This window comes from Schistocerca gregaria, chromosome 5 (genome assembly GCF_023897955.1).
Source record: "Schistocerca gregaria isolate iqSchGreg1 chromosome 5, iqSchGreg1.2, whole genome shotgun sequence".
NCBI lineage: Eukaryota > Metazoa > Arthropoda > Insecta > Orthoptera > Acrididae > Schistocerca > Schistocerca gregaria.
In genome coordinates this window covers 104,209,036-104,233,341 of record NC_064924.1, presented here as the reverse complement: position 1 = coordinate 104,233,341, position 24,306 = coordinate 104,209,036, and the positions used below count along the sequence as shown (strand labels likewise).

Here is a 24,306-nt window from a genome sequence, read left to right as displayed (position 1 = left end):
TCAGGAAAACGTTCTCCCATATGACAGTTTCAAGCGTAAATTGCCACCAGTGGAGGTTGAAACCAGGACTATTGTTGCTCCTCTATAAGGCTCTACCAACCTATCCACGCGACTTCTAAGACGAAATCAGAACGACGGTTCAATCCCGCGTCCGGCTATCCTGATTTAGGTTTTCCGTGATTTCCCTAAATCGCTCCAGGCAAATGCCAGGATGGTTCATTCCCTAATCCGATGAGACCGATAATCTCATTGTTTGGTCTCTTCCCCCTAACAACCCAACACAAGTCAACCCTCTCAGACGAAATCATAAAGAGATATATGCTTTTCCTGTCCTCCGTCGTTCAGGTTTAACTTTTAATTACCGCTTGCACGTGTTCTACCGGACGACACCACAAAGTACAAATTACATCGGTGTTTTGATTGATACTGTATCGACATACAACGTTTAGTACCGATGTGTCTGACACCTGGAGGTTTGGGTGTTTTGTTGACAATTTTTAACAGTGAATTTTATTTGTTGCAGGTGAGTTCGCTACGTCGGTGCAGCCAGCTACCAGATGACGCTTGATGACGTCTCCCTCTTATGAGTCCCATACGCATTGGTAAGAGACAATACCAAAATGGAAGCGACTTTCTCTTGTCATAAGCGAATGCCTCCTCCTTGTGGCACTTTTGTAACTACGCTGTGAAGGTGATAAAAGAGTTACTGTGGTTTTGTTGTTGCCAGTGAGATGTATCTCAGTGCTCAGTACGTCTTTGAAAGAAAGTGCAGTCAGTTAGACCTTGAAATTCACCGTTTTCATCTGAACTATAATTTTGCACTGTTTTAGTGAACATGTAGTAACGCATTCTGAAGATGATTTTTTGCCAGTTGTAGCAGCCCACAATTTTGTGATCAGGTACTTGGCATACGGACGACTCCCAGAAACTTTGGCGTTGGATGTATCCATTACGAAAGATGCACAAATGTTAGTCACTGGAGAGATCCGATGGAAAAGTGTGACTGAAAGTGTCATAATACAGTCCGCGATGGTATACGTACTGTGAAATTTTTGTCCTAAAATAAAGTAACATCTCTGTCTAGGGTTTAGCTACGAGCGAAGGAAAGCGACCCACAGTATGCGCTGCAAATATAAATAGACAAACCTGGAGCAAATGACGGGAGTGTTATTGTGAGAGGTATAGAACGTGATATAAATGATGTAGCTAAAAGGATAGTCAGTAACTTCAGCTCCAGGTTTTCACAAAACTGATTCTGCAACAAAACGCGATGAATACAGATTTTCACTCAGAACTGCAAAAGCATAATTTTACTGTCTCAAAGAGCTCAAACAGAAAGTGAAGTCGACCATTTTAAATTCTTGGGACTGAGGGCAGATGGATAGCTCTGCTGGACAGTCACCGACACTGAAACATAATGGCTTGTTTACTTATTTTGACACTATTTTCTTGAGTGGTGTATTTTGGGCCAAGTCTATACAGCTACCAAGAATATTCACATCCAGATAAAAGCCGGTCAGACTATTTTTTTTTCAGTTAAAGGTCAAGACTCGAACTCGGGAGCTTTGCCTTTCGCGGGCAAGCGCTCTACCAACTGAGCTACCCAAGCACGACTCACACCCGTCCTTACAGCTTTACTTCCGCCAGTACCTAGTCTCCTACTTTCCAAACTTTACAGAATCTCTCCTGCGAACCTTGCAGAACTAGCACTTCTTAAATCTTACGATAAGCATTATTAGTTATCATCCACGTAAAGATATGGTTCAGCAAGTTTTTTTAAGCGTTTTTATAAAGATTGTACTACGGCTACGTGTAGGTTTTATGTTTCTCGGTGGTTACATAGCTTCGTGCGTTCTGTTCATGAACGTCAAGTAAATTTTTACTTAATCAGTTCACTGGTGCAACCATCACATTCGTAACCTTCTTATTTTATATTTACTAACTGTTGTGTCCTTCGTTAATATTTTATATTGATGTAATCCAGTCTTTGTAGCTAACGCTTCGAAACGGTGGATGAAAGTCGGTATTGGCCAATAGCGAAAAATAAATAAAAATTGAAATCGAAGGCGCAAAACTGTTGTTACGTGACGAAATTTATACGAATGTAGTACAGACCGTAAAAGATAAGGACAAAGTTTTGACCAATGAAATGCAAAAATGCAAATATCCGTTTCATTTTTTAGTAAGATCTCGATGAAAGTAATTAAATGATACATTTACATATTTACGCTGTACATTACATTAGGACCGACAACTAAAGAGTAAACAAATTTCTGGAACATCCGAGGGCGTTCTCGAGACTAAAGCTTCCGAATTCTTTGTTGTCAATAGAGTTTGAGGTATTACATGTCACACACCTTACTAGGTAGACGTCCCGCTTCGCTGCCGCAAGAAGCTACCGTATGCCGGTATAGGGGTCCGCATTGTAGCGTGTAACATGGCGGCGTGTGACGTTAACTATATCAGCGCTCTGGAAACCAAGGTCACGTGAAAGACAATCCGCGGCGCGTATGTCACGAAGGTAGGCCTGAACTCGCTCGCTTGCACATCTGAGCAGATAACATGCGTTCGAAACCTATTAACTCGCAGCTGGGTGAGTACTTACTAACGAGAATTACATATTTTACTGGCATCTGTTGTTATGAAATCGTTCTGGTTGACAGTGTACAGAAATATTTTATATATAAAAGGTATAATGGCGTGTTTATAGCATTTAGTCTCTTTTATTTAAGAGTCCTCGTTTTATACAAGAAGTAGCGCGTTATGCAACTGATAATCATTTTTGCATGATTTTAATTTTGTTGTACCCCAGTACAGAGGTGTCAGATTATAAGTAGGGCTATGACTGCCGGTCATTGTAGGGCTAATAACAGTATGACTCCATAATAGCGGTTTCCCGTAGAACATTCTATTCTCGTTTGTACGTACACATCTCGTTACGAAAAAAAGATTCAGATGGCTCTAAGCACTATGGGACTTAACATATGAGATCATCGGTTCCCTGGACTTACAACTACTTAAACATAACAAACATAAGGACATCACACACATCCATGCCCGAGGCAGTTTTCGAACCTGACACCGTAGCAGCAGTGCAGTTCCAGACTGATGGTCCTAGAACCGCTCAGCCACACCGGCCGGCCCTAGTTGCGAGTTAACAGGTGTAGCAACGTAGTTTGTCTGCTGAGTTGGGCGACCGAGCGAGCTCAGGCCTACATTCGTGACGTACGCACCGCGGCCTCTCTTTCTCGTTGGCCTCGGCGGAATACAGAGTGATGTAGTCGAGATACTGACCACAGAAAAGTGCATGCAGTTGAAACGTTGCAAACTGGCGATCTGTTAACTGTTTCTTCTGCGTTTTGAACGTGATGATGATGGTTTAGTTTATAACATTGTGGCAGGTGATACAAGCACAGCTCACCATTCTGATGTTAGCCTACTTAGCTGGGTGGTAACGTGCTCGCCTCCCACGCAAGTGGGTCCGGGTTCGATTCCGGACCGAGTTGGAGATTTTCTCCGCCCAGGGACTGGGTGTTGTCTTATCCTCATCATCCTTTGATCCAAGTCGCCCAGTGTGGCGTCTACTGAAATAAGACTTGCACTTGACGACCGAACCTCCCCGGATGGGGTATTCCAGCCAACTATGCCATACGCTCACTTCCATTTTATCACTCTGGGGTCGAAATTAAGAGAACATCAATGTAGTTCCGCCACAAAGGAACACCGACGAATAAAAAGTTCGATATATTTCAATGAGCAGGCGATGTTATGCTCACAGTATTTTTGTCTGTTCTCGGTGTGGCGCATTTGGAATTAATTCCTAAAGGCACCACGATCATCTCTGCAAGGTACTACGGGACCCTCAAGAAACTGAAGGCACGAAGAGTCCGTGCACACATGCAGCACCCTCTCCTTCAGCGTGCTAATGCTGGATCACACATGAGCACTGCGACATCTACAAAAGCCCGACGCTTTGGGTTCACTGTCATCCATCACTTGGCCCTCATCTGATTTTCAGAACTTAAAGACCACCTTTGAGGATTCTTTGACAGCGATGAAGAGGTTAAAAGCAGGGGCGAGATTGTGACTCCGTCATCAAAGTGTAACATTCTACAGTGATGGTATCAACAAACTCATCTCTCGTTGGGAGAAATGTGTTCATCGGCAGGCTGACTACGTCGGGGAACAAAGATGTAGGCATGAGGAATAAGGTGTAGAATGCTAATACAGTTTGTGTTATTTGAAAGAGCTTTAAAATTTCACATATAAAATAGATCTCTATCTCTCTACGTATCGAACTCTATCCACCACCCCACCCTATGTCTACCATCAATGGAAGACGTCTCAGATACTAATGTTTTCAACCAGTGGCTACAATGTCATTTACGCCTGGCACATGCAACCATAATTTTCATTTACACCTCGATGTCCGATACAAAACATTATTTAAAATCAAGAACGACTGTGTAATTTGCATTCATTTTAACTATTAACTGCAAGCCTGTCATCTAGTAGCTAAAGCGGGCTTTGGCAATGCTAATTTCTACAGTTATACAAATTGTGACAATAGGTCCATTTTTATAAAACATTTGTCTCTACTACATCTACGTGATTACTCTGCTATTCACAATAAAGTGCCTGGCAGAGGGTGCAATGAACCACTTCAAGCTGTCTCTACCGTTCCCTTCTCGAACGGCGCACGGGAAAAACGAGCACTTAAATTTTTCTGTGCGAGCCCTGGTTTCTCTTATTTTATAGCGATGAACATTTCTCCCTATCTAGGTGGGTGCCAACAGAATGTTTTCGCAATCGGAGGAGAAAACTGGTGACTAAAATTTCATGAGGAGACCCCGTCGCAACGAAGAGAGACTGTGTTTTGATGATTGCCACTCCAATTCACGTATCACGTCTGTGGCACTATCTCCCCTATTTCGCAATAAAACAAAACGAGCCACCCTTCTTAGTACTTTTTCGATGTCATCCGTCAGTCCTACCTGATGCAGATCCAACTCCGCACTGCAATACTCCAGAATAGGGCGGACAAGCGTGCTGTAAGCAGTCTGTTTCGTAGATTTGTTGCACTTTCTAAGTGTTCTGCCTATGAATCGAAGTCTTTGGTTTGCTCTACCCACAACATTATCTATTCAGCTGAATTCACAACCTTCAGATGCTTGTGATTTAAGGCGTAACCAAAATTTAGTGGATTTCCTTTAGTACTCATGTGAATAACGTCACACTTTTCTTTATTCAGGATCAACTTTCAATTTTTGCACCATACAGATATCTTATCTAAATCAATTTGCAATTCGTTTTGGTCATCTGATGACTTTACAAGACGGTAAATGATAGCATCATCTGCAGACAATCTAAGACCGCTACTAAGATTGTCTCCTATATCGTTAAAATAGATCAGGAACAATAGAGGGCATGTAACACTTCCTTAAGGAACGCCGGATATTACGGATTTTACTCGATGATTTTCCATCTGTTACTACGAACTGTGACAGGAAATCACGAATCCAGTCTCACAACTGAGGCGATATTCCATAGGCACGATGTTTGGTTAGAAGACACTTGTGGGGAACGGTGTCGAAACCCTTCTGGAAATCTAAAAATACTGTGTCAATTTGACATCCCCTGTAGATAGTACTCATTACTTCATGAGCATAAAGAGCTAGTTGTGTTTCGCAAGAACGATATTTTCTGAATCAGTGCTTACCATGTGTCAATAAATCGTTTTCTCCGAGGTATTTCATAATGTTCGAATATAGTATACGTTCCAAAACCCTAAGCTGCAAATCGACGTTAGTGATATGGGCCTGTGATTCAACGGATTACTCCTACATCCCTTTCCAATTTTTAATCCAGACATCGAATTTATTTGATTTCAACATTTCACGGATGACTAATGAAAAAACAATAATGTTTACAATTTGACTAGCTGGAAGAAAGTAAAAGTAACGTCTTATTGTAGCGTAATTCCAAACTTAACTACTTCAAATTGGACAAAAGCGTTGCCTCTTAGTAAGGCTATATATTTTTTAAATAGTTGTCTATACACAGTACAAGCACACCTCCGATGAAGAGAGGCGGAGGGTTGTTAATCCCATACTTTGCACTCTCAGTATGCCAGTAATTCTCGATGAGCACAATAGTAGCAACGCTGAGCTCTCGCCCTGCTAGTACTACTGAGAAATTTAATGGAGTGGAGGAAGCTCATGACAAATGAATCACCTCGCAAAACAGAGCTCCAGGTAACGGTAGAGATCCAAGGTGAGGGAACATCGTGTGAAGTTGTCGACAGCTTAAAACATGCACTGCTGTTGATGGAAATTACAGTGTAATGTTGTCACCATGCATAGTTCATGCCTCTTCCGGTGTTGTAGGGCCTACGTCCGGTTTTGATACAGCTGGCTACGTCACGGTTGGACACCTAACAGGATGGCTTGACAGGGGATAATGCGCTTGCTTCCGCTTTCGCACGGCCGGAACAAATTACCCTTGAGCGGGTGGTTAGTCAAGCACCGCCTGCTTGTGATGTTAGTCCGTACTGCGTTATGTCCGGATAGTATGTTAGCTGCAAGTTTCTTGAACGGAGAGTAATGTTGAAGACATAATTTGTAAAACAGTTGAGCATGTTGATTTACGGTAACTTAGCATCGACATCAGGAAAATATATCTCGATTACTTTCTGTTAGTGAATCGTTTAATCGAATGAGTTTCTGGATAGTGAATCAGTACCAGATCTCATTTATTCTACCATTTAATAACAACTTCCCAGAAACAACCCGAAGGCTTCAATAGTAATGCGTTAAATTTTCTTCATTTTTGGGTAAGGCTTCCAGAAAGTGTTCCATTAGGTGTATGACGTGCTAATACGATTTTCTTCGCTAAACATTAGAAAGCGTTTTGTGCAGAATTAGTAAATATTTAGAGTTCTACACATTTAAGCGCTGTAACTATTTCTAATATGTTATTAATTCTTCAGTTATAGGATTCTATGACGACTAAAATTCTATATATTTTTAAAACGTGTTATATAATGTGTAGACAGCTAAGCCGTACTTCCTCGATTGTGCGTTATGTTTTAGCTTGAAAGATAAGAAGGTATTTTTGACATGGCGTACAGGACAATTTCAAATTAATTGAGTTTCGTTAATGGCTTAAAAATTTTACCTGTCTTTGAACCGAAAATCAGCCGGCCGGAGTGGCCGTGTGTTCTAGGCGCTACAGTGTGGAACCGAGCGACAGCTACGGTCGCAGGTTCGAAACTTGCCTCGGGCGTGAATGTGTGTAATGTCCTTAGGTTAGTTAGGCTTAATTAGTTCTAAGTTCTAGGCGGCTAATGACTTCAGAAGTTAAATCACATAGTGCTCAGAACCATTTGAACCATTTTTGAAAGCGAAAATTCGTGTTAGTTCCCAGTAGCTTTAATTTTACAATTCATTTAAATTTCAACTTGTTTTTGGCAATACATCTGCTTAATTTATTTTCACTTAATGATGTTTGATGCGAAGCAGAGTAATAACAGAAGAAACGAACGTCTAACTGCAGTACTGACAAGATACCCTTCACTCCAGCGCTCTTAAATTCGAAAGAATGTTTGTTGCCAGGTACGTAAAATTGCTGTTCCTCGTAACATTTTCGTACATTCGGAACATTTTCCGGAGTATATATTATAGTTTTGAGAAAACGCTGCAGCACATTAAAATTAAAACACATCAACTGTCACAGACCTGGCTAGAGACGAAAGTGTGTAAAATGTCCCAAGGGACAACAGTATCCCTTAAATATTTTAACTATGATTATTTATCCTTACATTTACAAATTCAATTTTCTCCTTTTACCCCCCTCCTCCCCCTCATCTTCGCACGGGCAAACTGCCTTTTGAATTATCAGTCTCAACTTTCGTGGTATTTGGCCTTTACAATTAATAACTAATTCTAAAAATCTCCCATTATTTTATAGGTGCATTTTCAAAGATTACATTTGTTCTGTTTTTATATCTCATTCTCCATTTACAATCTTTTTTCATTTATTCACCACTACTGTACCCTGTTTCATGATGATTACCAGGCTTTGTAAGCTGAAAATCAGTTAACTAAATATATTTATACCGTTGAACATTTAAATTTTTGTCCCCTTCATTAACAGAGAAATGTTTCGTTTTCTTAGAAAAATTTTGTGTGGTACGGCTTTTTGCTGTCGTGAAACGATTCAGCACACTAACCACAGTGAAAAGTCACTTTCCTTTTTAAAAAGTGTTATCGTCGGCTCGCACAGATGGTAATTCTTTCTCCCAGACGAACTCGACGCGTAGAAGCAGCAGTCAGTGAAAAAGTCTCCATTCAATACATAAACATTTTCCTCATCGCTGACGTTTTACTTGAGACAATGGCATACTTCATTACCCGAATTATCGAACACATTCGTGACCTACTTAATCAGAGACGCTAGTCCTATTAGTCCGTAGGATACATGGTGGACGCAACACATCGTAATACAAGATGACTATTATTGAACAAAACGAAATAAAATCGCCGTAACGTCTGAACGGTTTGCGTTAGGACGTTCAAACTGCACAGTTCGACGCGGGGCATGATGGGAATTAGTATCCGCATGTATAGTTTGGTTTAGCGGCAAAGCCCAGTTTCATTTGTGTGGATTCGTCAATAAGCAAAATTGGCGCATTTGCGGGAATGACAGCCCGCATTTCGTTTTCTAGAAGTCTCTTCACCCTCGATGGGTGACCGTGGAGTGTGCAATGCCCAGAGACTGAATAATCGGTGCAATATTCTTTGATGGCATGGTGACTACCTAAGGGTAAGTCAAGGTTCTGGAAGATGATTTCATCCCCGTTATTAAAAGTATTCAAAGTGACTCTGATTTCGACATGATGTGATTCATGTAAGACGGAGCTCGAGCCTGTCGAAGGCAAGAGAGTGCTTTACATCCTGGAGGAGCACTTTGGGGACCGCATTCCTGCATAGAGTACCCTGAAGCCACTGGCGTGGGCCTCGATTAGCCGTATTATTCACCGGATCTGAACATATCCGGGTCCTTTTAGTGGGACTATATTAAAGACAAGATGTACACCAACAACCCCAAACCCATTACTGAGGAGGTCATGGACAGCATCGATATTCCGACACTTCAGCGGTCCACGCATATTTTTGCTATTCGTCGGCGACACACCATCGCCAATGTTGGCAGGCATATCGAACATGTCATAATCTACGAGGGTCGGTCAAAAAGTAATGCCACCCATTTTTTTCTCTACTTAAAAAAATTAAGTTAAGTGAAAAATTTGAATTTGGCGCCATTCCTCAAACCTTCTTCTGCAATCCACTGCAGTAGTAACTTTCTGTGTCAACAGGTGGCAGCACAGCAGAAGTTTGTAAGATGGCCGACATCGATGTTCGTTTGAGACAGCGTTGTGTGATTGAATTCTTGAATGCAGAAGGTGAAACGCCCATACGCATTCATGAAAGACTGAAGAAGGTGTATGGTGTTGTGACAGTGGATGTCAGCACTGTTAGACGATGGGTTCGTCGTTGTAAGGAAGCTGAAGGGCAAACACCGTTGACTGACGAAAAGCGGAGCGGCAGGCCGGAGAGTGCAGTGACTCCACACAACATTCAGCAAGTTGATGACATCATTCGTGGTGACCGTCGGGTGACTGCAGATGAAGTGTGTCGCATTATTTCTCTTAGTAAAGGCAGTGTGATCACGATTATTAAACAATTGGGGTACTCAAAAGTTTGTGCACGGTGGGTTCCAAGAATGTTAACCGATCAGAATAAAGAGGCAAGGAAAACAATAGCCTCCCAACACTTGCAGCGCTTCCGTTTGGAGGGAGATGAGTTTCTGAAAGAAATTGTGACCGGGGACGAAACATGGGTGCATTTTTTTGAACCCGAATCAAAGAAGCACTCAATGGAGTGGCGTCACACAAGCTCGCCGAGGAAGAAAAAATTCAAAACTGTGCGATCGACAGGGAAAGTTATGGCAACAGTTTTCTGGGATACAGAGGGTGTGATTCTGGTTGATTTTTTGGAGCAGGGATGCACAATAAATTCTGTTCAATACGTCACAACCCTCAAAAAACTTAAAGCACGTCTTCAGCGAGTTCGCCCAACAAAATCAATGGCAGATGTTCTTCTTTTGCATGACAATGCAAGACCACACACCAGTCGTCACACCGCTGACGAGATTGTCAAAATTGGATGGGAAGTTTTGCCTCATCCCCCATACAGCCCTGACCTGGCACCATCAGACTTCCATTTGTTCGGGCCACTAAAAGAAGCTCATCGTGGGATTCATTTTGAAGATGAGGCCGTCAAAACATCCGTACGTCAATGGCTTAGGAAGCAGAGCTGTGATTTTTACCGTGCTGGGATACATGCCCTTGTTCAAAGATGGACCAAAACTGTAGAGATGGGCGGAGATTACATTGAAAAATGACAAAATGATCCTCAATGTTGTGGTTTTCAACCTATGTAATTGCATTTAAATTTCCTGACAATTAAACGTAGAAAAAAATAGGAGGCATTACTTTTTGACTGACCCTCGTAAATCTGTAGTGACGTTTATGTGTTGAATAAAGTGTGTTTACGCCGCACTTTGTAAGTAATTTACGCTTTCTTTTCATATAGTTCAATAATATTCACCCTGTATGCATTCCCCGAGACGTCAAAACGTTAGGTAACTGTGCTGACCCGTGACTTAAACCGCTGCCCATAGGTCACAGAAATCGGTCGGTTCTGGTTGCAAGACGCAGCCTTCTCGGTCAGCAGCGTCTGAGAAGTTCGTAGTAGGGTCTCTACCTTACTCAATACATCTTGAAGCAATTGGGAACTCATGACCCTGTTCATTGTTTTACTGAAAACTGACGTAACCTACGGAGTGTAACTAGCGACCAAATAAAGATCGACCTGTATGCTATTGTATCGTCGATGACGGACGATGACAGTCGCAAGGGGATTTGTGTTAAGCACGTTTAGGAGAAATCTTCTACACGAGAAAACTACCTCCTTCTCTGTAAAGGGTGCTCCTCTACCGCACAGATTACAGCTGCTTACTTTGCTTTCTAGCCACAGGCTTGTATCAAACCGTACCGAGAATCACCATTCGGATGCATCTTCATCACACTCCCAGCGACCGTCCAATGACGTCGTTCCTAGGACCACGTTTTTATCTGTACCGAGGGACGTGTGGCGGGTGGTTTACGACGACTTTGAAACCCAACAATGAGAAGGTCAGACTTTCTGCTGTCTTGCTTGTGGACTTCTGTGGGCAGATGGGTTTGGTGGAGATCTTGACCCTCTTCAACGCTACTCAAGCCTCTTCATCTCAACATAACTACTGCAACGCACATCCACTTGAACTTGTGCACCATATTCAGTCCGTCACTTCTCTTTCCACTTTTTACAATCCACACTTCACTCTGCCGTCATGTCGAGAATTTCCTGCGTCCTCTTGGTGATTCCTATCAACAACCACTACATTTAGTCAAGACGTGTCACCATATTTACTCAGGTCGTACGTCCTTGTTAGTTACCCTATGCATCCGTCTCATTCGTCGGTAGCATCCCATTTCTAATGTTTCTGTACTCTTATGGACTGAACTATTTACCGTCTTGGTTTCACTTCTGTACGATTAACAATCACTTTCAGAAAACACGTCTTAGCATCTATATTTATATTCGATTTATTCAAATTCTGTAACTCATAAGAGTTTCTCTTGCCATTGTCCTCCATTTTATCCGCTGTCAATGATACAGACAACAATATTCATTACCCCCAATGCCTCATTTCTTAATCATATTGCCTCAAAATCGCATGATTTAGTTTGACTACATTTCGCTACCTCTGTTTTAATTCTGCTAGTGTTCGTCATATACTCACTTTCCAGGTCACTATCGATTGTCTTCAATTGATCTTCCAAGTCCTTTGCAGAAACACTTTTTCCCGTAAAATATATGTTAAATTCAGCATTAGTGGCGCGTATAACAGTTAACCATACATTGCCAGGAAGCTGCTAGAAAACAGACAAAACGAATTCAGCTTCAAAATATCAGATCGTAACACGAGAAAAATTTGTAGATTGGAAAGGGCTTTCAAAAATAAATTAATTTTACCTAAAAAGTTAGTTTGAATTCTGCGACGTTTTGGTGATGTCTTCAGAAGATTCTTTCCGGCAAATCGTTGCTACGCTTCGACACTCAACGCAAGCGAGAGGGTACTGTTGACGCTAGACAGCATAACTTTTAACTTCCTTCTGGTTCCATTTCCAGCGTGTATCAAGAACGATATTTGCGGTCCACCGTAAAAGTTTTCCTGGATTGTCTTCAATTTGTTTCTGTTATTCGAGCAGTAACGCTTATTCTGACGAAGAGGTATTAGATTTGGTTATGGTACTCCGAAAATGTCGCGAGAATTACATGTAAGCAGAATGGGTCCCGCAAAGAAATATCAACATCAGCTATATCGGTTACAACAGAATTTTTGGCATTGATTCGTCGGCTGGTGTGGCCGTGCGGTTCTAGGTGCTTCAGTCTGGAACCGCGTGACAGCTACGGTCGCAGGTTCGAATCGTGCCTCGGGCATGGATGTGTGTGGTGTCTTTCGGTTAGTTAGGTTTAAGTAGTTCTAGGGGACTGATGCCCATAGATGTTACGTCCCATAGTGCTCAGAGCCATTTGAACCATTTTTTTGCACTGATTCCAACCGTAATAAACAAGTCAGAACATATTCTGTAGATGATGCAAATGCACTGTTGGGCCAAACCATTATGACCACCTGGTTGTCAGTGCGGTATGAGCAACTTTTGGTGACCCATTGGCCTGATTCACATTTTTACTTAAATGTTCGAGCCAACCGATCTCATCAAAACCACTCAAGTCAGTTAACTCGGGCGATACAGTTTTGGCCGAATCGAGGTACTCATGCTATGGGATTGACACGATGGTGTGCAAAAAGAGTGGTACCAACACAATCTCAGAATTGGATTGCCTCAAGCGCCAGATGCCCACAGGGAGGTCGATGTTGACATCCACTACAGTTCTCGATATAGAGTACTTGAAGATGTCCACAATGTGGAAGAAACGTCGTTAGACCTACGGCGCTACGATTACTCTGTTCGAGAATTGTATTCTTTTCTACAAATATCAAAGGCTCAGTTTCATTTCACGTATTTTCTCGAAGCTGGCATCACAAATACATTTTAAACCTGTAATACTCTGGAAGGAAAACAAGCAAGTCCTTAACAGCAATATGCGTTCATGTCCACAGTACGATTTCCATGAATTAAAGTAGTAACGGGATAACATGAAAGTATAGAGCGCATATATGCTGATATCAAGCTGCAGAATTTATTTTCTACTGTGGGGAGGTGAAAATTTCTCTGCCTGGTTCATATACGTAGTTGATAACAATGCCACTCTAATTATGCAATCTTGCCTAGTTAACGGAAATGATTGCTTGAACTGCGAAATGGTATTCCATTCTCATCTTTCTAAAGTAATCGTAGTTTATACGTTTCAAAAATGGTTCAAATGGCTCTAAGCACTATTGGACTTAACATCTGAGGTCATCAGTCCTCTAGACTTACAATTACTTGAACATTATTGCCGGCCGGAGTGGCCGTTCGGTTCTATTTGGCTCTGAGCACTATGGGACTTTACTTCTGAAGTCATCAGTCCCCTAGAACATAGAACTACTTAAACCTAATTAACCTAAGGACATCACACACATCCATGCCCGAGGCACGATTCGAACTACAATTGTCGACTTATATCTTTCAGTCACGTGACTGAAGTGGAATACAGAACCATGATAAAACTCGACGTTTCACCGTCATCGGAAATCCATCGCAGATTGGTAGAGGCTTATAACGAGTAAACTACTTCGTTATCGACAGTTAACAAATCGGTGTCTAAGGTCTGACATTACCGTATTTCTATTAATGATGACCATCATGAAGGACGTTCTAAAAGTAGGCTGAGACAACGGGCAATACGGTAAACGTAACCGAAAGACAGGCGTTTAAATATGTATACTATTGCTAACACTTAAGACACATCAGAATACATACTGCAGAGTACTTCACATTACCAACTTACTATAAACCACATTTATTTTCTGACAAAACGTAAATGCGAAACTAAATGACACTGATTTTGTGCGTTTGTTTGTTTCTGTGAATGACACGTGTGAAAATCATTTCACCTCGGAAAAGAAACAGCAATCACTGTAGCAGGTGCGAGAAAATGGCATTGCCTCAAAATAAACGTGAATTCGATATCAATTTCTGGAGACGATACGTTCATTGTTTTCTAGTATGCAAAAAGAAATAATCTTACAAACGGTGTTGCAGAAGTAAATCAATAATTGGCACACTATACAAGTATTCAGGAACAAGTGGATGAAAAAGTACTCCAAAAGAGAGAGAATCATTTTTGATCAGTACTTTGGCAGGCAGTGTAGAAGTAGGGAAACTGTAATATCAAGTGCTGTAGCATCCAATCTTTTCGCCATGTATTTCATTCTCTATCTGCTGTCGCACCAGTTAACGAGATCGTTTGACTGGATTTTGCTATGAGTTCAGTGTAGAGTTTATGTGAGATCTGGAAACGTATTTTTCTGCACACCTAAAACGTTGAGAAATGTACTCACTGGAAGAATGTAAGAGAAAATGCGTCGCCGTTAAAACCAGTGTACAGCGGTTTATGAGCGTATATTTGTGCTGAATAACAAAGTCTTTCGCTGCTATACTAAGTCCGTTCCAGGCATCTCCTGTGCTCTTGCTTGAAAAGTTTATTTGAAATGCACTTAATGTCAGCATGTGCTCTTCATTAATGAACAATGTACGGATTATTCCGGAACGGACGGAAACAAGCGCAACACGTTACGTATTTTTATCTTAAAGTGGACGCTAATCGACGTAAACACGGGTGTTATAATTTTCACACAGTTCTATTCGTAGCTGAACTCGTCCATGTGGAAAGGATGACTATAAATCTCTTTAATTAAAATGTAGAGACCTTAGAGACTAATGCGTCGGCAATAAGAGGGCAGGACAAGCGGCTGTTGTATAGTATGTGGTCTACAGTTCCATAACGTTTCTCTCACGCGTCTGTTCGCAAGCTATGTTGGGATAATCTGTAGTGTGTTGTACTGCGGCTATCTATACTTACAGAGAAATACTGTTGTTAATTAACAAAAGACTCTGTGAGGGCTCACGTACATATCTACAGCTGGATTTAATCCTTGCGAATGTCCCTAGTTAATCCATAAGGCCTTCAACTGGTGACGTCAGATCACATTCGTCCCTGGGCTCTAATAATTATTTTGCTAAATCTGTCAAGAAAAGAATGGACATTCTCTCGAATCATTAAGCGTTGGGTGGACATTAAAATTCGTCTTGTAATAGTCTCTCTGGTTGGTGTCTGCTCTTGCTGAAATTCTCACCCACCTTACAGCTTCGTGTCCTGGCAATGACAGAGACATCAGCTTCCTCTAGTACTTGCAGGCGTGATTAAACTTGTCCAGGAACTTAATCGCTGTTCTTCACAAAATGGATAATTCAGAAACAGTCGGTGACCCAATTATATTTTATTGTTTACGACTCGGAATAATTTAATTCTTTCTTCTGGCATACGATAAAGCATAAAAGAACTGAGGTTTTCTTCCACCCAGTGTTGTCTGTGGAACGAAAGTACCTTTTCCCACTTTGTAAAATAGGGAACATAGGATCCAGACAGCAATCACCTTCTTGCTTTTCTGGCCGTGCTAACAGGAAAACCGTAAACAGCGTTCGCTACACATGACGCAAAGACGTTGCATGAGGCTATGGTAGGTAGGTCGAAACCAGGAGTGAGAAAAACAAATGAAAGTGTGTGGGTACTCTACACGGTAGGGAAGACGAGAACCTATGCATGAAGATACATAAAACACAAAGATGTTACATTGTCCCTCTCTGCTTTAATTGTGTCGAAAATTTCCCATAGGGGTTCTTGTACGTTAGCATAAACGACTACTTTTATATGCTGCCAACAACGAAACGCGCTACATAGGCGAAAACAGATTAAATTAGTTCATTGCGAAATTTCCCTTCCCTGCACAAATACGCCTCAGCATATACCCCACACGTAGCTACTTAAAAACATCGTCAATATTGCCGGGTACAAACCAGTGTTACAGAGAGATACGATAAAATCACCTACGCAGCTATACTGTGGCAACGATCATAATGTTAATATCCTTTTCTGACGTAGTTTTTACCGTGAAATGCTATTAATTATTTCACTAGAAATTGTAGATGAAAGTTGTTATCTCACTGTTATTGAACGAAGATTTTTGGCTGATGCAGAATAGAGCTCTGACATTTATTCTCACTTACATTCAGATTGTAATCATTCTGATTTTAATGTAGTTGAAATGCCCTTCTAACCCGTGGGAGAGAACAGGTAGTTTAAATTGTGGAAAACGACCAAAATAAGGGGCTGTCAGCTACACTCGAACATACAGCTTTATTATTTCATCCAACATACAAGAGCGCAAAAAAATTTGTAACTCATACGTGAAATAAAAGAAGGAAGAATATTTCTAACAGATACAGGGGTAGGACAAAAATACGGAAACATCATAAGGAACTTGAACATATATGCAGATGCCAGCCAAGCGTGGTGGTTGCGCTGTCGTATTTGACCACGAACGGCACCTGTGCAATGCCCTCAGAACGATGACAGAGTCAGCTGTGGTCAGAGCAATGGTCTGCGCAGTTGTGAGTACATTATGTCAGAGCTACGTGAACTCGAACGTCGGCAAATTGTTGGTACTCATATGGTGAGCGACTCTGTAACAACTGTGTGATGTTTAAAGAGACGTCACAACGAAGATTTATACGGCATAGAGGGGAAACGAGAAAACGTTATCCGCTGATTCGCAACGCGAACAACAGTGTCTCTTGACTGGTCTTGATCAACGATCATAGAAGAGCAACATGTTGCAAAATAAAAGGACGACAGCTAATAAAATCACTGCAAAATCTAATGTTGCACTCTCGAATTCAGTCAGCCCTAAAACAACACGAAGAGAGGTCCAAAAGCGACGAATTGCAGGTTGAACTGGAATTACAGATCCACTCATGAGTGACACAAATGTCCGTAAGAAATAACCGTGGTGATGTAGCCATAAAACCTCCAATATGGACCAAAGGAAGGAAGGTTTTTGATCTGTTTCCAATTTTTGGTGGAGTTTACGCCCCAAGAATGAAACATGGTGGGGATACAGAGATGGTTTTGGCAGCCATATCGTGGTATTCCACGGGCTCCATGGCTACTCTGCAAGGTCGCATTACTGCTGAAGATTATGCGACAATCTTGACTGATTAGCCCGATCCCATGATACGACATTTGTTCACAAATAATGATGCAGTGTTCCAAAACAACAGGACCCCTGTTCACACAGCTCGAATCGTCGTGCACTGGTTTTGTGAACACGATGACGAATTGTCACACCTCCCCTGACCACTAAAGTCATCAGACCTCAATACAACTCACCCGTTGTGGTGTAATTTGGAGAGAAGGTTGGTTGATTGTTATCCAGCCCCCCCCCCCGCCCCCCTCCCCCCCCCCCCATCATCGTTACCTGTAGTTGCCAATATTTTGCAGGAAGAATGGTATAAGATGCCGTTGAAAACCATACAGGCCTGCAATTACCCATTCCGAACCGACTGTAAGTTGTTTTGAATGCCAACAAGTGTATTACCGTAATAGGAATCCTAAAGTGTTCTGATCCTGGTGTTTCCATATTTATATCCACCTCCTTCCGGTAGTCGTTAGAACTGCTGAAATGTGGTTGTTTTCCCTGTATGCGCTATACTTTCAAATTCAGTGCCAGCCTAGTTAGTAACAGCTTTAATTTTTTTTTTCTTTTGTAAGTGTGTTTTCCGGAAGGTGAGTGATCACCGTTTCCGTCTCAACAGTTTGTCTCGTAAATGTCAAACAGTGGTATAACTGGTACAGATGTAATCATTACCCACCGGTACCCGGCTCTAATGTCTGACATTAGTTCAAGTTTGACTGTTTTGTGTGTAACAGACCTGATGCAGCAGGTCTGTAAAGACGAGCCAGAACAAACGTGACAGGTGGCGGGCGCGTGGGCGTGTACCTGCGGCGTCCTTCCGCCGTTGCGTGTCCCCCGGCGGGGACAGATGTCTCCACAGTCGCAGCGGCCAGCCACCTGCCGGTTTGGCGGTGCCGTCTCTGATAGCGGCAGCGCACTACACCGCAAGCCACTCTGCCAGCGGCGAGATAGCGACCCGTGCTGCGGGCGGATAGCGGAACCCGCCGTTACGCTTTCCGAGATAAGATTCGCCTGATATTAAGCAGACTTCTTGGGTCATGGAGACATGGTACGGATTCCAAGGCCAGGAGTGACGAATAGAATTTTGTGGAATAGAGAAGCGTCAAAAATCTTTAAAATCGCAAGGATTCTAGAAAATTTCAAGTGATGTAGGATACTTTCCAGCTGCATGCATGAAGTAATGCCCACAAGGATAGCTTGCGAGCAAACCTGTTGCAGATAACATTCCAATTGCGAAAACGTGGTCATTGTCAGAGGTGACCACCAGCACGAAGAGTCGTTTTTTGCAGCTCTCCAAGCTAGTCTATCCTACGCAAACCTTCTCATCTCCGAGCACCTGCTGCAACGTACATTCTGTGTTCATCCTTTTGTCTCTGTCCACAATGAGACACCCCCCCCCCCCCCAGCCACAATCTGCAAAATTACAAAATTACCAACAGACCCCGAAAAGCCGTGTCATAAGTTTTTTGCTGTGAATAATATCAAGACAGCATGTCTTAGCTGCTTTCGGGTTCATGAATCGTCCGTGGCGTTTCGTGCCAAAGCTTCGCTGGATCTTCAGAGTAATAGTCCGTCATAGTAGATAAAATTTTGGCTTCGGCAAACTTCGCTTATGATTTCCTTACTGAAGAGTATGCCCTACTACGGCTGATTTTTTTACTTCCTCGATCTCTAATGACCTCCATGGCAACGGGACGTAAACATAGTCTTTCTTTCTGTTTATAGTTTCCGTCGTCGGCATAGACTTTTATGAAACTTCCTGGCAGATTGAAACTGTGTGCCGGACTGAGACTCGAACTCGGGACCTTTGACTTTCGCGGACAAGTGCTGTAGCAACTGAGCTACCTAAGCACGACTCACGACACATCCTCATAGCTTTACTTCTCCCAGTACCTCGTCTCCTACCTTTCAAACTGTTTGTTGTTGGAAGGTAGGAGACGAGGTACCGGCACAAGTAAAGCTGTTAGGACGGGATATGAGTCGGGCTTGGGTAGCTCAGTTGGTAGAGCACTTGCCCGCATAAGGCAAATGTCCCGAGTTCGAGTCTCAGTCCGGCACACAGATTTAATCTTCCAGGAAGTTTCATATCAGTGCACACTCCGCTGCAGGGTGAAAATCTCATTCCGGAAAGACTTTTAAGTTCCTTCAGGCTATATTCATGCTTCTCTTGGTAATTCAAACTTAAAACTTACAGATACGTAACCGAATTCTATATACCTCATATACCGATAGAGGATGGCGTTTGACCTTTACAGATCTGAGGGTTTAACATATTTTCTTCTTTGATAAAATGGCGAGGTACTGTGTTCTTCCTTCGCCGCGCTTTTTCCTTGTCCTTCCGCATCATATATTAATTCCAAATAGGTACAACAGTTGAGTGCAAGGATGAGCAAAATCGGTGCCTCGCTGTGTGTATGCTTCGCTTGTTAGTTGTCAGTTATCGACCACACTGAGAAGTGATGAGTCAGAAAGTTGACTCCGCTGCCGGAAAAGAGAAGTACACACAGCTGACAGTCGTATGTCATGCAGGGAAGGCGCTCCTACATCTGGAAAGTCCCTGGGAGGGGAGAATGGCAGGGGCAGTGGCTTATAATGAACAAGGTCGCTACAGTCCACGTGTGCGTGCCTGCAGTGGGCGGTACAGTAGCACTGACCTCCACGTGCTGCACACCCGTCCCGTGTCAGCTGTGGGGCGCCCCTCCCTCCAGGAGATGGTGGTTCGTTTTGCTGCCTCCAGGAGGTCCTTCTAAATATCGTGGGTCACGAGTCCCTACAGCTTCCTGCCAGTCCCCTCTACGGCATCTGCAAATCCTTCCTTCCGCCCAGTAGAGCACATAATCGTGAAGTGGGCGGTACGCCGTGGGGGTGGCGATTGTCGCTCAATACCTCGTTTTCGGTTATAACTGGTTTTTTCTTCTCTAGTTTAATTTGACTGTTGGAACCGCTGAAAATAATCGGTGTCCAAAACAACCGTTATTCTGTTTTTTATTGTTATTCTTTTCAGTAATCATGGTAGACGTTGAACTGTGATTGATGATTTCCAAGAGTCCCTCAGATTTTTGCATTACACGTTTTAAGGTATGTAGAATAAAAATATCAAATAAAATAAGCAAATAAAAAAATCTAAATCGGTTGACCACTCGGTGCTTTTCTCGAAAAGTAATGAGGGGCCAAAATCATGCAAAAAATCACCAGTATTCACCTGTTGATCCTAATTCCTTGAAACTGTGCTCAGAAATCATGTTGTAATCGAGACCATACCACTATTTAGGCATTAGGATTAGTAATTTTTAGAGGGTGAAGACAGATGTTCGACAACTCATATTATTTCTATTTGGTTGTTCCTTTCCAAAGATTGTAAGTAGATAAAGGCGTGTTATGCATATCATTTTCTCTTTTCATTATAGGCTATAAATGAATTAAAATTTTAACTTATTGGTGTAGCCATAATTTCCTTTCTCTTTTATTGTTTCACAAACGGCAGACCAATAATAAGTTTAGTAGGAAATTTATAGCGTTCTTTTTTGTTCAATTATTCCAAATGAAAAGCTGGTTTTCAGCGAAATGTATTTATTTACTTTTTAACCTGGTGTGTCGCACACTACCCGTACACGCGCATCGTCTAATAGGGCATGCCACATGACACATTATTATTCTGTCAACAATGCTATACCAAATCCTATGTGATGTGGTGTCCTTTCCTGTCGCCGATGTCACTGAAACAGCATTGATCTTTCTTCCCATTTTCTTTAATAACACAGAAACTGCAAGCAATGGGAATATTACGAATAAAAATTTCCTGTTTTTTATAAGTTTTATTTAAAAGTGAAAATAATTTAGCACTGTGCTTTGGCAAATGTATATGCCGGTTTCTTTTCCCGTTATTAGTGAAAAATAAAAAAAAACTGTTGTAAGCTAGACCAAAGAAATACAAGAAAATACTGGTTATTCAGAACTAAAAGACATCTATCGGCTTTAACTGGCGTGCTTTTCCCATCCATAGTACAAGGCCAGTCCTTTTCATACAGCGTAACGCGGTGTTGGAATCGCGCCTTCACGATGTACTTAAGGTGTACATCTCAACAGCAGCGCCCCAAGCGTACGTGTTTGAGACTGCGAACTGGTTCAAGTCGTCCAGTTACGCGATACACGCGAGATATTCACAATGCGAGAACTCAACGGGAAAGTCTAATTTTTTTGTGAGGTCCATTTTTCATTCATATTATAAATTTATGATAAGTCGGAAGTTCATATCCATTATTGAAGACGAGCTCCTCTTCCAGGCGTTGAAGAATCAAGGGATGTCGACCGGCCAACATGTCATCCATCGGTACAACGCCGTCCTGATCGTTTTGGCGACTTTTAGGCAGTGGAACTGCTACTTCTCATTCAATTAGTACCTCAACTCGCGCAGAGACAAGCTGGCGGCGGCTCCATTATGCTCTGGGGACCATTCACGTGGATATTCATGAGTCCAGTGAAGCATGTGTATGGCACTATAACAGCCAACTAGTATCGTACCCTGCTTGCAGACCACGTACACCCTTTCATGACGATCACGTTTCCCGATGACAGTGACATTTTTTCAACAAGGTAATGCACCGTGTTTCTATTCCGAGAGTGTGATGGAGTGGTTCGAGGAACGCGATGGCTAGTTGAGGAGATAGGTTGAACGCCAACTCGCCAGATCTGAACCAGATCGAACACGTCTGGGATGCTATTGAACTTGCTGTGAGAACTCCAGTGACTTACCAAGGCCTCATTACTTCCATATCCCGTCGCATCACAGCTGTTACCAGTGCCAAAGGTGGACATACAGGTTATTAGGTAGATGGTCAAAATGTTCTGGCTGATCGGTAAATATAAAATTACATTAATAGGAAAGTCCCTGAATTTATTAAAAACATGAGAGTCTAAGAAATATTATCATATAGCACAACATGAACCCACTTCCTTTGAGTCCATAACTCCACACTTCTAACCCTATGACCACGGTGTACACATACAACTCTCAAAAGTATTATCATCTATCTCAGGATCTCTTGAAGGCTTTTACTGCTGAAGTGTCACACATTCACAATTGCTTATAACAAATCGTATCAAGGGTGAGGTGTTTCTGATAAATCTTCAATATTCCATTGCCTTGGAACGGCATACTCTATTAACGGACAACTTACTACACGTACAGTATGAAATACAATGGAATCCAATACAGGTTCCCCAAAGTTCTTCATTCCTCGATTGTTACTGCATTTCGTTATCGCATCAAATTACAATCAATTTCGACACAAGCAGGAAGCGACAATAACTTTTCCCTTCTACCAAACACATCATGGTGTCACATCCACCTGTTAAGAGGAAGCGTTCATTGTTCTACTGCAGTTTCCAATACCAGTTTAGCCTAAATCAGAGGTTGGCACAAATGAGCAGCGCTCCAGCTCGGGCAGGAACAAGAGCAGTTATTGTGCTCTCGCGGCTGTTAACCTTGTAGCTCCTTCCACAGCTTGCTGAAACAACTGGAAAAGGGACGCTCATCAAATAAGATGTGAACTTGTGATACTTTTGTGGTGTTTCATGTCTAGTTCTGTTCAATGCGTTAGATTATAATACTAAATAAATACGATTAATTATCTTTCTTTCATTAGATTATGAATACGAAACAAACGTGATTACTTTGATATCTCGTAGCTATATACTCCTTTGACCTACAGTCAGTAGGTAAACAGCAAAGCTTATTAAGAATACAGCATAACCACTGAACGACAAACTAACTCCAGGTTCAGCACAGAAATAAATAAATGCATAAATCTAACTCACCATATACAAAACATAAGCTTAAGTGTTCTTATATATCTGATATGTCATTCAACATATGATGGGGAGGTGTGTGTCTCTTCTTTGGTGAAGACGAGCTGTGTTTGGTGCGATCGAACTCGCACTTGCAATTCGCAGAACTGCAGTGATTTGTGCCTCAGTTAGAGTCGCTCTTCGTGGAGATTTACTTATCTTCATTAGAGGGAACAGTTTTTCACACAGATATATTGAGCTGAACATTGATACTAGTTTAGCAAACATTTTGTGCATCTTTAGGAAATCTGTTTGCTAAAAATGCTCGTAAAAATGTGATGGGCTTCTTCATGATTCATATTGAGCCTCTAGTTCACTATCACATCTAATTATCAGCAACTCGCACAGTAGAGCAGACGGAACGTCATCAATCAACTACTATAATATAGTAGTTGGAAAGGGTGCAGCAAACGCTTTCAGGTCCATCGATAAATCGTTCAGATCTCTAAATCGGACGGAAAATTCCTTCACAAGACTCGCAAGAGTACCCGAAAATGTCCGCAGTTGAAATTAAGTTAAACTAGATTTCCGCACTGACAATTTGCGAAGATAGGCTAACTCACCTTTCAGCATCTGAAATTGACAAAAGTTCCAAAAATTTGCTTGAAAGGAATAATACTGTCTACAGCATGAGTAATAAGTTTGTTGATTCCCTACAACTTAAACATCAAGTTTATTCGTGTGGGACGTGGTTTTGGTGAGAAATTCTACCTCATTAATCCATTTAGGGTCATTGAATGCGACGCTCCTTCATTTCCACTAATGAAACTATTTCATACAAAAAATAAAAAAACGATGCATCGTATTACCTCTACTGAGCCTACGAACTTAACAAAAGATGTCAACATCACAGTATTCACTCTAAATATCCTTCCATAGATGCTAAAATTGTCTATGGTTCTGTCCATGACTCTTAATAAAATTAAATTGCCTCAGTACTACGGTCATTACATTTGCCATTGTGACGTGTTTTTCACAGGTTTTGTTGATGAATCAAACAATGCGTAGGTGCGAACCTCACTTCGTGTTGCTGTAGTCTGCTTCTTAGACGACCTATAAACCCTACTCTTCATCCGGACAAGCAGGGTC

General features: G+C 41.9%; 1 protein-coding gene across 8 annotated transcripts in view; it reads left to right on the top strand.

The window, feature by feature from the left end:
* Window positions 1-24,306, top strand: part of LOC126272688 (hemicentin-1-like) — a 1,027,565-nt gene that overhangs the window by 251,648 nt on the left and 751,611 nt on the right. The gene's annotated exons all lie outside the window — the stretch shown is intronic.